Source organism: Columba livia, chromosome 1 (assembly GCF_036013475.1).
Source record: "Columba livia isolate bColLiv1 breed racing homer chromosome 1, bColLiv1.pat.W.v2, whole genome shotgun sequence".
NCBI classification, from domain to species: domain Eukaryota; kingdom Metazoa; phylum Chordata; class Aves; order Columbiformes; family Columbidae; genus Columba; species Columba livia.
Window position 1 is genome coordinate 208,028,379 of NC_088602.1, and position 12,600 is coordinate 208,040,978.

General features: G+C 41.7%; 1 long non-coding RNA gene across 36 annotated transcripts in view; it reads right to left on the reverse strand.

The window, feature by feature from the left end:
* LOC110359891 (uncharacterized) overlaps nt 1–12,600 on the reverse strand; it is a 134,573-nt gene that overhangs the window by 75,235 nt on the left and 46,738 nt on the right. Inside the window, exons 3-4 of one of the 36 annotated variants that reach the window (XR_010469710.1) lie at nt 6,561–6,763; nt 4,677–4,713 (exon numbers count right to left, since the gene is read on the reverse strand). The exons of 34 other annotated variants lie outside the window; for them this stretch is intronic. This is a non-coding gene — a long non-coding RNA (uncharacterized LOC110359891). The remainder of the gene's footprint in view (nt 1–4,676; nt 4,714–6,560; nt 6,764–12,600) is intronic. One more of the 36 variants, XR_010469715.1, reaches the window with a different exon arrangement.

Below are 12,600 nucleotides of genomic sequence, written 5' to 3' on the forward strand. Positions count from 1 at the left end.
CTTAGTAAATCCTGACTTTAAAGCAACAATTACCTAACGCACAAACCGGGTTAGGGACCATCCTCCGGCCACAGCAGCAAAGCTGGTACCAGTACAGCCAGTCAAGCTTTTCCAGCCCCAAAACCGGGGAGCTGTATCACATCCAGTCGCTAGAAATAAATCTCTGCATGGTCCTCAGCTGTGGATGATGCCCGAGCGCTGTCTGGATGGGTGCTGGTCAGCACCGGCTAAGACCACGCTACCAGTTTAATGAGGTTAGTTACAATGTCTTAGTACCCAGAGCCATCCATGCCCTTCCCTTCTTAATTTAAAATCATTCTTTTTGAAACAGTTCTCTGTGCTACTACTAGAAAATTTAATTTTAACTTTTACATAGAATAAAAGTGGGTTTTAGAAATCAGATTTCTCTAGGAAACAGCAGGTTTGTTCCAGACCAGGACCCTTCACTCCATACGTGCATCTCTTTGCTACACAGTTCATTTGTGTCAGATGCAGCAATTTGGCCTTACCTAAATCGGTCCAATCCACTGCAGTAATTCATTGCCCCAGCAAGTCCAATGGAGTTCTGTTTCCTTCAAAAGGCCCATGATTGAGTACAGTTATGCTCAGTGATTTATTCAGTGTGGTACCACTTATTAATTGCCACTCTTTGGTAAAGAAGAAGCCCTACATTTTCCCTTGACTTCTTCTCACTTCCAATGTATTTGCAAGGTCTTTTCGTGTTACCTATTAATGTTAGTTATCCACCTTTTTGTACCTTAGATTTTATATTAACCCTGGTATGCTTTTATGTTCATTTTGAATTGCGCGTCTTTGTTTCTACTTTTCAAATGGCTTATTTAACATATAAACACGATGCAAAGCTCTCTTGTTTTGTTTGTCCTCTTCCCCAGTGCTTTTATTCTAGATGCTCTGTTAAGTTCAGGTCTCCATGTATCCTCTTCTCTGAGCATACGCTCAAGAGATTGTATGTTTAGTGGGCAAAATCGTCTGAAAGCTTGATTAATTAGGATCTGGAGTTGCTACCAAGAAAATACCATCACTGACAGATCTAAACATCTCAACCTCACACAATCCTCAACTGCCATGAAAATGCCATGAGACATTTACCAGCAGAATCTATCCCACAGCAAGGACCGTGATTTCTAATCTCCTCCACTAAGGATCCAGTTCCCCGGGCAGCATTTACTGCGCAGGCTCAATAATCATTACAAGGACGTGTCATCAAGTAGGCAGGCGGCATCTACAAAAGTCTGTCTTAATGCGTCAAATATTCAAGGATTTTGAGCATCCTACAATGGTGGAGACTGAGAAGAAGATGGTATTTGGGAACTTGGTACATGCATGTGAATTTAAGCTTATGAAAACTGTGGTGCCTTACTGCACCAGCGCTGCATGTGTTACGAACACTGAATTATTTCAAACTATTTCCAGAAGTTTCTTTCCGCCCCCCAACTCAGCACTAGAAATTCCCTATGTATAATATATTCACAGTCTGCAATTCCTAGTTCAGAACAAGACCAGGTTTATTCAGGCCCTCTCTCTGCTCTGCTGATGAACTTCACTATATCTCAGGCTGGAAAAGCATTTATTCTCCAGATTTTTTTTCTTATTATTTCAGGCAAAAAATCTGCCTTCTGCTGCCATTAAATACCAGTCGCTGCATAAGTAAAACAGAAAAAGGCTGAAGTCATGGTTTTAAAACAGCTACTTTTCTTTAATCTAGGATTTTTACCTTTGGGTAGAGCTGAGTATGTTATGAGTGGGAAACAAAGGCACCAGCACAAAGTGGGGCAGTGGCAACAACAGGTTGCAGGACAGTGTGAGAACATAGAAACGCTGTTCTACCCTCAATCAAAAAACCCACAATCAAACCCACAATCAAACAAAACCCTCTGACGATTATTTATACTCTCAGCTGATAATGCTACAAAATACGTCACAGAGTTGGCAAAAATAACTCCTAAAGCATTTACTAATTACTTGAGGCTATTTTTCATTTTACCGATTCGCTGTAATGTCCATTACCACATGAAATTACACCCGTTTTTTCCAAAGAGATATTTCCAGTGAAGTCAGAGAGGATTCAACAGGGCCAGGACCATCATATAAATAGAAATCAGAAAATAGTATTTCCATAAGAAACCACTCAGGTTTATTGGATTAACAGGCACTTACAAGTGACTCACACTGACACAGCCTATAGTAATCCCATCTATTTCTGATCAAAAGAAATTCAAAGGAAATCTTAAATTTAGAAAATCACCTCTGGATTCTCACACAGTTTGTTTTATTATATGAAATCACATTAGCTGTTCTCTCCAAATGCGAGGACAGATAAATTAAAAGCTGAAGTTAAGTAACTTTTTTAATACCGTGAGTGCAATATGTTTTTAACAGTAGTAGCTGCCACGCTGAGCACAATTAGAGCAGGAGAAAAGAACCCGGAGTAGAACTGCTGTTCAAAACACAGTGGTTTACTTGACCCACGATCCTGCACAAACACCTTGCGCCAAAAGGATTAGGAAGAAAAGCTATTAAAGGCACCTCACTACACATTCCTTGGGAAAATTAAGACAGATTGTTAGATCTATGATGGCAATCATCATCATTTCTTCTGCCTGTACAGTGGTTTTTGTTTCCAGTTTGGCATTTCTCAGGGAAATATGACTCGTCTCTAGGGGATGTCACTAAGTCTTAATATACACTGAGGTGTTCTGGCACAGAGGACTGAAGTATCAATGCTTTACTGAAATCCTGAAGGATCCATTCGCAGCTCTCACACCTCCTTTAAAACAGGGCAGCGAGAAGGGAGGCTGCGACTGCATGTAGTTATTTCTATAAATACTCCTCCATAGCAATTAAACAATGTGTTCCTCAATGCAAGACCTCTCAATATTGACATAAAGAACAAGAGCCTTTAAAAATAATGTATTCTTAAATATTCCATGGGAAAATAAAGTTGCAAATATAAGCAAAGCTGACAGTGGCCGGAGTGCGGGGCGATGCACCAGGGACCTGGAACTGGACTGTTATCTTTATCACCGATTACTGTAAAACCTCTAATCAAATACTGTCTGTAAGAATCTTTGAAAGCCACTTATCTTCTGCCATCCTTAAAGCAAAGGGACTGATCCATAAGCAGAATTTTAAATCACTGAATACACAGATGAACACCCTTTTGGAAGAACCAGCTGCCCAGCACCGAGGCCAACAAAAGCTCAGCAAATACAGATTTCAACATTGAACTGACTGTTGTAAGGAACTTCCGTGCAGCTCTCACCAGCACCACCTTAGATCATAGAATAATTTCAGCTGGAAGAGACCTTCAGGATCATCGAGGCCAACCACAACCCAACTCCAAGACTAAACTGTGTCCCTAAGAACCTCATCTAAATGCCTTTTAAACCCCTCCAGGGATGGTGACTCCACCACTGCCCTGGGCAGCCTGTTCCACTGCCCGACAGCCCTTTCCTGGAAGAATTTTTTCTTAATACCCAATCTAAACCTCCCCTGGCACAACCTGAGGCCATTTCCTCTTGTCCTATCACTTGTTACTTGAGAGAAGAGATCAACACGCTCCATGGTCCAACCTCCTTCCAGGTAGTTGTAGACAGTGAGAAGGTCTCCCCTCAGCTCCTGTTCTCCAGCTGAACCCCCCAGGTCCCTCAGCTGCTCCCATCACACTTGTGCTCCAGCCCCTCACCAGCTTCGTCGCCTCCTCTGCACTCTCCCCAGTATTTCAATGTCCTTCTTATGATGAGGGGCCCAAAACTGAACACAGGATTCAAGGTGTGGCCTCACCGGTGCCAAGTACAATGACACAATCACTTCCCTGGTCCTGCTGGCCACGCTATTTCTGGTACAAGTCAAGATGCCGTTGGCCTTTTTGGTCACCTGGGCACATGCTGGTTCATGTTCAGCCAGCTGTCAATCAACACCCCCAAATCCTTTTCCAACGGGCACTTTCCAGCCGCTCTTCCCCAAGCCTGTAGTGGTCATGGGGTTGTTGTAACCCAGGTGCAGGACCCAGCACTTGGCCTTGTTGAACCGCACACAATTGGCCTCAGCCCAATAATCCACAGAATCATTGAATCATTTCAGTTGGAAGAGACCCTCAGGATCATCAAGTCCAACCACAACCTAACTCCAGCACTAAACCATGTCCTTAGGAACCTTGTCTAAACACCTTTTAAACCCCCCCAGGGATGGTGACTCCACCACTGCTCTGGGCATCCTGTTCCAACGCCCAACCACCCTTTCTGGGAATAATTTGTTCCTAATATCCAATCTAAACCTCCCCTGGCACAACTTGAGGCAATTTCCTTCTACTCATCCAGCCGGTCCAGATCCGTCTGTATGTCCTCCCTACCCCCAGCAGATCAACACTCCCAACAAGAACAATAGTACATATCACGTACATCACAAGCAAAAGGTTCATTTTTTGGCTTTTTTATTCACACTTTCCTACACACATACACACCACCCTAAACAACTGTCTACTAATGGCTGCTCTACTATCCTAAAAAGCAGGACGTTATAGCCCCAGGATAACTACGTTAAGAGTGATTATGCCAAAGCTAAAATCTGAGTGAAAAATAAGGACACGGCTTTCATCACAATAAAGATATTATCTCAGAGAGCCCCGCATGGTTTAAGATTTATAAAAACCTTACCATGTTCTGCATCTCCCGCGAACGTGGTCGCGACCACCTACCCAAGGACAACAAGAATAAAGGTCAAAAATTATCCAGTAGTCAAAAAAACGTTGATTATATGGAACAGTTTTAATGTACTGCAACCTTTGGAATATCAGACAAAGGGACGCAGATCTCAGTGTGAAGGAGAACATAAGAGATCACAGTTGAAATGGCAAAGTGCACAGGGGCAATGCACGGTTCAGTTTGATTGAAAGACAAGGTTAAGAAATCCCATTTTGTGTTGCAACGAACTGGGTTTTGAAAGCAAAACCTCCTTGCCCCTGTGCATTTTTTTGGATTTGTTTTTTGATAAATTCTAGCCCCTACATAACAGTAAAATGCTGTAAAATTTTCAAACAGCTAGATTTTGTGCTAACCCTAATTTGTAATCATTCTGGCCTTGCAACCATGGTGTGAAATTCACTGAGCTAGACAGCTGGGGAGGGGTGGGTGTGAAGATTGGGGGTGGTGTTGGGTTTTTTATTATTACGGCACTTCTGGTGTTCAACCCTTCCACTCTATGAAATCCATATTCACAAGTCTGTAAGGATGAAGATGCTTTTACTTACAGATATTGGGTCAGATTCTAAAGGCACCTGCACCTTCATTTGCAATCAATGAATTAATCGCCCCTCAAATTTACTTCGGTGACCAAAATATATATATAATATATATGTACTTTTCAGCCTATAGCGCTGAGTAAGATGAAAAGTTGCACTGCTAAGAAAACCATTTTGTCCATGCGGGGCTCTCTGTAATAGTTTTTCTCTCTTCAAAAGACACCCAGTGAGAAATGCTTTATAATGAAACCTATAAAGAAAATTCCCTGAGCTCACAGTACTATTACCAAATTAAACCTTAACTGAAATTCTAGGAAAGGATCACCAGTTTTTCACATAAACCTGTGGCGAGTTAAACCCTCAAACCCTGCCTACCCAGGCCTAAATTTTGTACTTTATTTCCTATCCAAATCAGTCATAACAGCAAGACGGTTTTGCTCTGTAATTTTCAGATCTCAGTCAAACCCAACAATAAGTATAATTCTGGAAAAAAAAAAAAGGTAAAAAGTCTACAAAATGTAGCCTGCTTTTACTACCTAAATGGCCAGCAGGCACAGCCCTTCATCAGACAAACACATGCAGTCACATCTTATCAGGAGCTCTTGATAAGCGTTGGATCATCATCATGTGGTTTGTGAAATTACGTAGAATCACAGAACCATTTAGGTTGGAAAAGACCTTTAAGATCATCAAGTCCAACCATTAACCCAGCCCTGGCACTGCCCCACATCCCTGAGAACCTCATCTCCATTTGTCCAGCCCTCCAGGGCTGGTGACTCCAGCACTGCGCTGGGCAGCCTGTTCCAATGCCCCACAGCCCTTTGGGGAAGAAATTGTTCCCAAGATCCAACCTCAGCCTCCCCTGGCGCAACTTGAGGCCGTTTCCTGTTGTCCTGGCACTGCTTACTTGGTAGAAGAGACCAACATCACCTATGTACAACTGTTTTATAACATGAGTACACAAGAAAGTCAAACTCATGTTCAAATTCTTATACAACTATTGGTCAACTTTTTATATATGGTTTGGTTTGGGTTTTTCCCCCCCCTCTAAGCCTTCTACTCTCAACAATACTTTAAAGGTCACTACACCCCACACATACCAAGAACTATGAAAAGCAACCCTGGGCTGTTTCATGGATCATCTCCCAAGGTAACTCATTCAAAGGTGCACGACATCGCTGTATTTCAGCCTCCGTAATGTTTTCTTTAGACAGGTACAAGTTGTCTCAGTGAGAAAACACTGTCTTGTGCGTGTCCTATTGAAAATATTAATCTGTTCAACACCTGATGATTCACTCACCCACGTGTTAGAAGTCCACATGAAAATGACTCATTCTGTCCGTAAGAATAATCACCTGGGATACCAAAGTCCCCTCATCTTTTCCAGAGCTGGTAACCGCTTTCTTACGCAAAGCAAGTGGATGGCAGCCCTTTCCATCAATGTACGGGTGACACGAAGGCACAACAGATGTGGGACGGGGCCCTCGTAGTTTTATAAATAATCTAGATAATAAGAAAAATACTTGAGAGTCAGTTTCTAGATAAACAAAGTACTGGCAGAAGAAATAATAACACTCCATAGTGACCTGCTGGCTGACGACTAGAACTGATTTTAATCCTAACAAATCAAAGTTGCCCATGTTTGAAGAAGGAATGTACACTACTCCTCCATGACTTTGACACTTTCTACCTAGAAAACAGCTTTGAAGCAATTGTACTGAAGCTTTATGAAGGACCTGGCTGATTACAACATCATCTTTCAGCTTTTATGGAAGAAATCAAGCTAAATTTTAAGCTAGAATTTCATGTCCAGCTCTGATACCCACAGTGCAAAGATGTCAAAGTACTGGCAAGCATTCAAAGGACGAGCTCAGAGAGGACTCGGTCTGGCTGGGACAGAGACTTCACGATGGTCAAAGGTCTCCTACATTATGGAGAAGATGCGTATGTGACGTTGTTTCTATAGGCATTTTGTGAATATGGCAACTACCAACCAACCCTGCAGTCCTCGGAGAGCGGCACAGCAAGACACTACAGCTGGAAGCCAAACAAGCTCAAATTTGAAATAACTTGTCACTTTTTAGCAATAGGTTTGTTAAATATTTACCACTGCTTGGTGTGTTAGGACCAGAGAGCTTCCTGATGGCACTGAAACACCCACTTCTGTGGAAAAATGTTGTCATTTTCTTACATGCAAAGCCAGACCAGATTACAAGCTTTGTATAGAGACAAGTTTAAAAATGTATTAAAATCTACCTATGAAACCCAAAAACTAGTATTGAAGTTGATTTTAATGTTTAATTTGACTGTTACTGCTATGTCATGCCTACTGCTATGTGCTGCCTAAAGATGAACTCTGCTCTTTTGACTTGAAAGAAGCTTTTTAAAGATGGTTTTCCCCTCAAACTCATCTGCAAAAATACAAGCATGGAAAATACCTCATCTACTATTTTTCTTTCACCTGATTACTTCAAAAAGTAACATGGAAGACAGAAAAGACCTTAATTTAGGGGAGAAAAAGATGGTAACTTGTGTATTATTAGAATATGAGAATTTACATTAAAAGAGGACATCAGTTTAGCCAAAAAAGCAATTAACAGAAGTGAATAAAGACATGCTTGCTGCTTTCACGACACAGCTCCCTCTTTCCAGCCCTCCTATCATGCAAACACCTTTTATTGCCATCCCTGATGTGAATCCAGAACCTGTATTTGTGACTGAAGTTGAGACAGTATTTGGAGGAATGAAAGCGGACAGCACACACAGGTCAGTAAATCAGTAAAATATAAGATTTTTAGAAGCACATACTCTGCCTCCAAGGCTGGTTGTGTCAGTGTGCACAGAGCCTATTGGTAACACGTTGCATGGAGCACAGTGAGATTAAAAGGGAACAAAACCAACTCATCAGCATCACAAATGTGTCCTGATAAATCACTAACACTACAAGAAATGCTGTAGGAGAAGAAGGTTGTTTCACGAAACAAAAACCAGCAAATATCTCGTTTCTGAAGCTGAGAAACAAGAAAAATCAAAATGAAAAGCAAGCACTGGTTTATATTCGACTGTTGATCTATACTGAAAAAATATTTTTCTAGAAACTGCACTGTAAACAGGATGTCTAATAGTATTTATTGAGAACTCACAAGCACTGTGCCCTTGTGGCCAGGAAGGCCAATGGTACCTGGGGTGGGTTAGAAGGGGGTGGTCAGTAGGTCAGAGAGGTTCTCCTGCCCCTCTGCTCTGCCCTGGGGAGACCACACCTGGAATATTGTGTCCAGTTGTGGCCCCTCAGTTCCAGCAGGACAGGGAACTGCTGGAGAGAGTCCAGCGCAGGGCAACAAAGATGCTGAAGGGAGTGGAGCATCTCCCGTGTGAGGAAAGGCTGAGGGAGCTGGGGCTCTGGAGAAGAGGAGACTGAGGGGTGACTCATTCATGGGGATCAATATGGAAAGGGTGAGTGTCAGGAGGATGGAGCCAGGCTCTTCTCGGTGACAACCAATGATAGGACAAGGGGCAATGGGTATAAACTGGAACACAGGAGGTTCCATTTAAATATGAGAAGAAACTTCTCAGTGAGGGTGGCAGAGCCTGGCCCAGGCTGCCCAGGGGGTTGTGGAGTCTCCTTCTGTGCAGACATTCCAACCCGCCTGGACACCTTCCTGTGTAACCTCATCTGGGTGTTCCTGCTCCATGGGGGGATTGCACTGGATGAGCTTTCCAGGTCCCTTCCAATCCCTGACATTCTGGGACTCTGTGAACTGAACAGTCTTATAGGTGTTCAACCTTAAATATTATTTTTTATTTCATGGTAGGTCCTAAATCTTCAAAATCTCTTCTACAAAACCAGATTGTGCCTTCTATGATATGCAGAGCATTAAGAGTGCAAGTCACTCTTCTGTTTTACTCACTTTCCCACTCCACTGCCCTTGCTACAGGGATATGAAATACAAAATCCCATCCCTCCCCTTCCCTACCACATACAGCACATGAATTTACACAGCACCGGACCCATTCTACTTGCTTCTAATTGTGTATTTCAATAAAATAAAATTAAACAGAATAAGGCACAACTGAGTCATTTTTAATTCTGAGTCATCCTGAAGCTGTGGATTCCCATGTCAGACTATCTGTGCTCTGAAGAAGGTATCAGAATACAGCAATTTCTAACCCACTTCAGAGTTACAAAATCCACGAAACAGGCAACAGACACTGGTCACCGTTTGCATTTTATACTGAAAAAAATAAATCAAGCCCTCTCTGTTGAATATAATAAGAGCTTTGAGCAAACAGAGCGGGTAAGATAAGCAACATATGAGATAAAAGCAGGGAAAGTCCCTTCCTGGCTTGTCCCATGAGAACCACAGACCTTGAACGTGGAGAAAACAAAAATCCTCTTGAGAGCAGGAAGAGATGGGGGGAAACTCCTTCACAGGGGCCTGCGCAACGACACACAAACCACATCCGAAACACGGACCGGCTCTGCTCCTCACGCCAGGAGGTGAACTCACCACCAGCCCCTTACACATCCATTTTATTACATTTTAATATCCTGTAACACTGAAGACACCGGTTTTATCTAAGAATTGCGAGTATAGCTTTCACTTCACGGGGCTGGAGTTTAACTCCTTAAGGATGGAATCCTAGCAAAATAAATGCATTCCAGGAGCCTGGAATACTAGTATTTCTGGGGGAATTATCACAGAAGTGTGTAGCACAGTGTTCCTGAATCCTGTAATTTTATGAGAAGACTCAAACTGCTCAGCATTTTTCTTAAAATTCTCGTTCCCAGAATTACCAGGTTACGTAAGAACCTCAGATGCCAACTATGAAACATTTTCTAGTCTCCAAGGTAGCAGAGAAATGCCTCAAGTTTGGCTGGCATTCCTCCCCCCTTCAAAAAACCCCAGAAGGCACGTAAAAGGAACTCAAAATGTTATTCAGCAAGTCTCATTAATTATCAATTATTCAAATACTTGTGGCCTAATTGCGCCTGTATACTTGGTCAGGAATGTTGTTGACAGTTTCCATGCATTCCTGTCAGGTCTTTTTGGAGGGGAAAAATAAAGGAGGAAAAGCACCATTCTGCATCACAGCTTCCCAACCTTGTCAAGACTACAAGTACCTGGTGTTTGTACTAAAATAACTATCTATGGCTTTAATGAAACACATGAATTAAGCTAATATGTGTCTTTCTGAGATCACTGCACCAACCGCTATCAGATCAGCACACAGAATAAATCAGCAGGAGCACTTCCCCATGAATAACAGCAACATTGTCCATTTATTGCTTCAAGTTTGTTAAGACTCTGGCCCAAAACAACTTTCAGGAGAGAAACAGCTGGGAGACTTAAAATGTCTATGTAAAACATAATAAGGAGGCAACTGTCCGTTCACAATTAAAGGACATGTTTATATGGCCCACAAATTTCATTCAAATACACGAGTAGAGTTTAAAAGATTACCACACACATTAAAGAATCCAAATCCTATATAACTCTTAAATACATCTGTCTTCAAGTTATTTTAAGTGAACACCAGAAGTAAAGAGTAAACCTGTGGCTATAATTCTGATAAGCTGAAGTCCAATTCAGTATCCAAAGTTCTAGAGCTGCTTACAAAAATTTGCCTTAGGACTCGTCTGCTATAGGTGACTCAATCTGCTATAGGCACCAAGTCACCTGTTGCTTAGGAAAACTGTAGCTGGCCCGGCAGCGTCAATGGGTACACTGAAGATTAATAGTGTGGATGACCACAGGACACTTCAAACCCACTACACTCTGCTTATTTTACTACTACAAGCACCGCTTGTTTCCACATGGAATATCAACAACTTAGGAGCAATCTATAACCTAAAAATAAATGGGTAAATGACCAAAGAAAGGCCAATTCCACTGTGAAATCCAATACTCAGCCTTTAAACCTCAGTGAAGCATTGTCTGCAATAGCAGTTTCATTGTCTACTCACCAAATACTCTCCCAGGCACTGGAATTGCAGAAGTTTCTTTTCTCTCATTCTCAGCCTCTTCAGTATCCCCATTGCAGAACCAAAGCCTCCAAAACCTTTTGCATAAACATGTGGTACAACTAAACTTAGGCCTTTGTAGAGTTAAAAAGGGCTCCAAAATGGATCCCTCTGCAAAATTAAAACCTCAAATTGCACTTCTGTTCATTTATATTTCAATACCGTTTGTGCATAGTATTACAGTAGCATATGGCAGTGTGTATTTTTTTAAATTGGAAGAGATTCAAGGGAGAGAAGCAGCATCTATCTAAAGAATTGCTATCTACTAAAGCAAGTTTTTTTCCAAATGAGCTACACCTAAGCCTTTAGGATGCTAATTCTCTTCTACCAACATGAAGACCCCTCCACATCAGGCACAAAGTCCCTTTTGCATACTTATCTTTAAACTGGTTTTATGGCAGAACAGCAAGAAGGAACTATGAAGGAAGCCTAAATTCTGTGTTTAGAATGACAATGATAAAAACAAGAGTAGATCTTACTTCTTGCTGTTTGAAATTGTTCCAGGAATTAAGGGACTCTGGATAAATCTCACCTCCCTTCAGCTCTCTGAAAATATGATGAGACTAATCTTAATCCGCTTGGATTAGATGGATACGACCTTTCCCAATGCAAGTTGGGTGAGGTGAAAACTCTCCACTCCAGAGGAACCAGAGCCCTGCAGATTTGCAGAAATGGTATTTGCATTACAAATCTGAGAAGGAGTTACTGTAAACAAGACACATATTGTATCACTGCCAACACCTCAGCACAATTTGAAACCCTGCACCAAGCGTCTAAAATAGACAACACTAGAAACATCATTCCTGAAATAACCTTGGGACCCTACAGAAGGGGAAAATAGACAATCTGAAGGCAACAAGCTCTCTGAATAAACACAAACATGATTATTCACTGATTGCTGAGTAGTCCTGTCTCATACATAAGAACAGTGCAGAGTAAACCTCTTCTTTTTTTTTCAGGCCTCAGTAAGAACAACAAATCCTTATTATTTATTTCAATGAGTTTTCTGCCTGAGCAAGGACTATTGGGTCATTGCCTTCAGAATCATGAGAAGCGTCCAAGTTAATATATCCTGAAAAAGTTGAAACACCCCCCTGCAAATTGTATGTAAACCCTCATTTCAAAGCAGTCAAGTACTCAGCACAGCGCTCATCTGTGGAACGGACAACAACTTGAGTATTCCTTCAAACTACAAAGACTTTGTGTTCATTTTTCTCAATTCTTAGCAGGCATTAACTGGAAAAACCCCTCATCTTCTCTGTCCTAATATTCCCGAGCATTTATATTAAATCTATGCTTATTTGATGAGAACAAATTA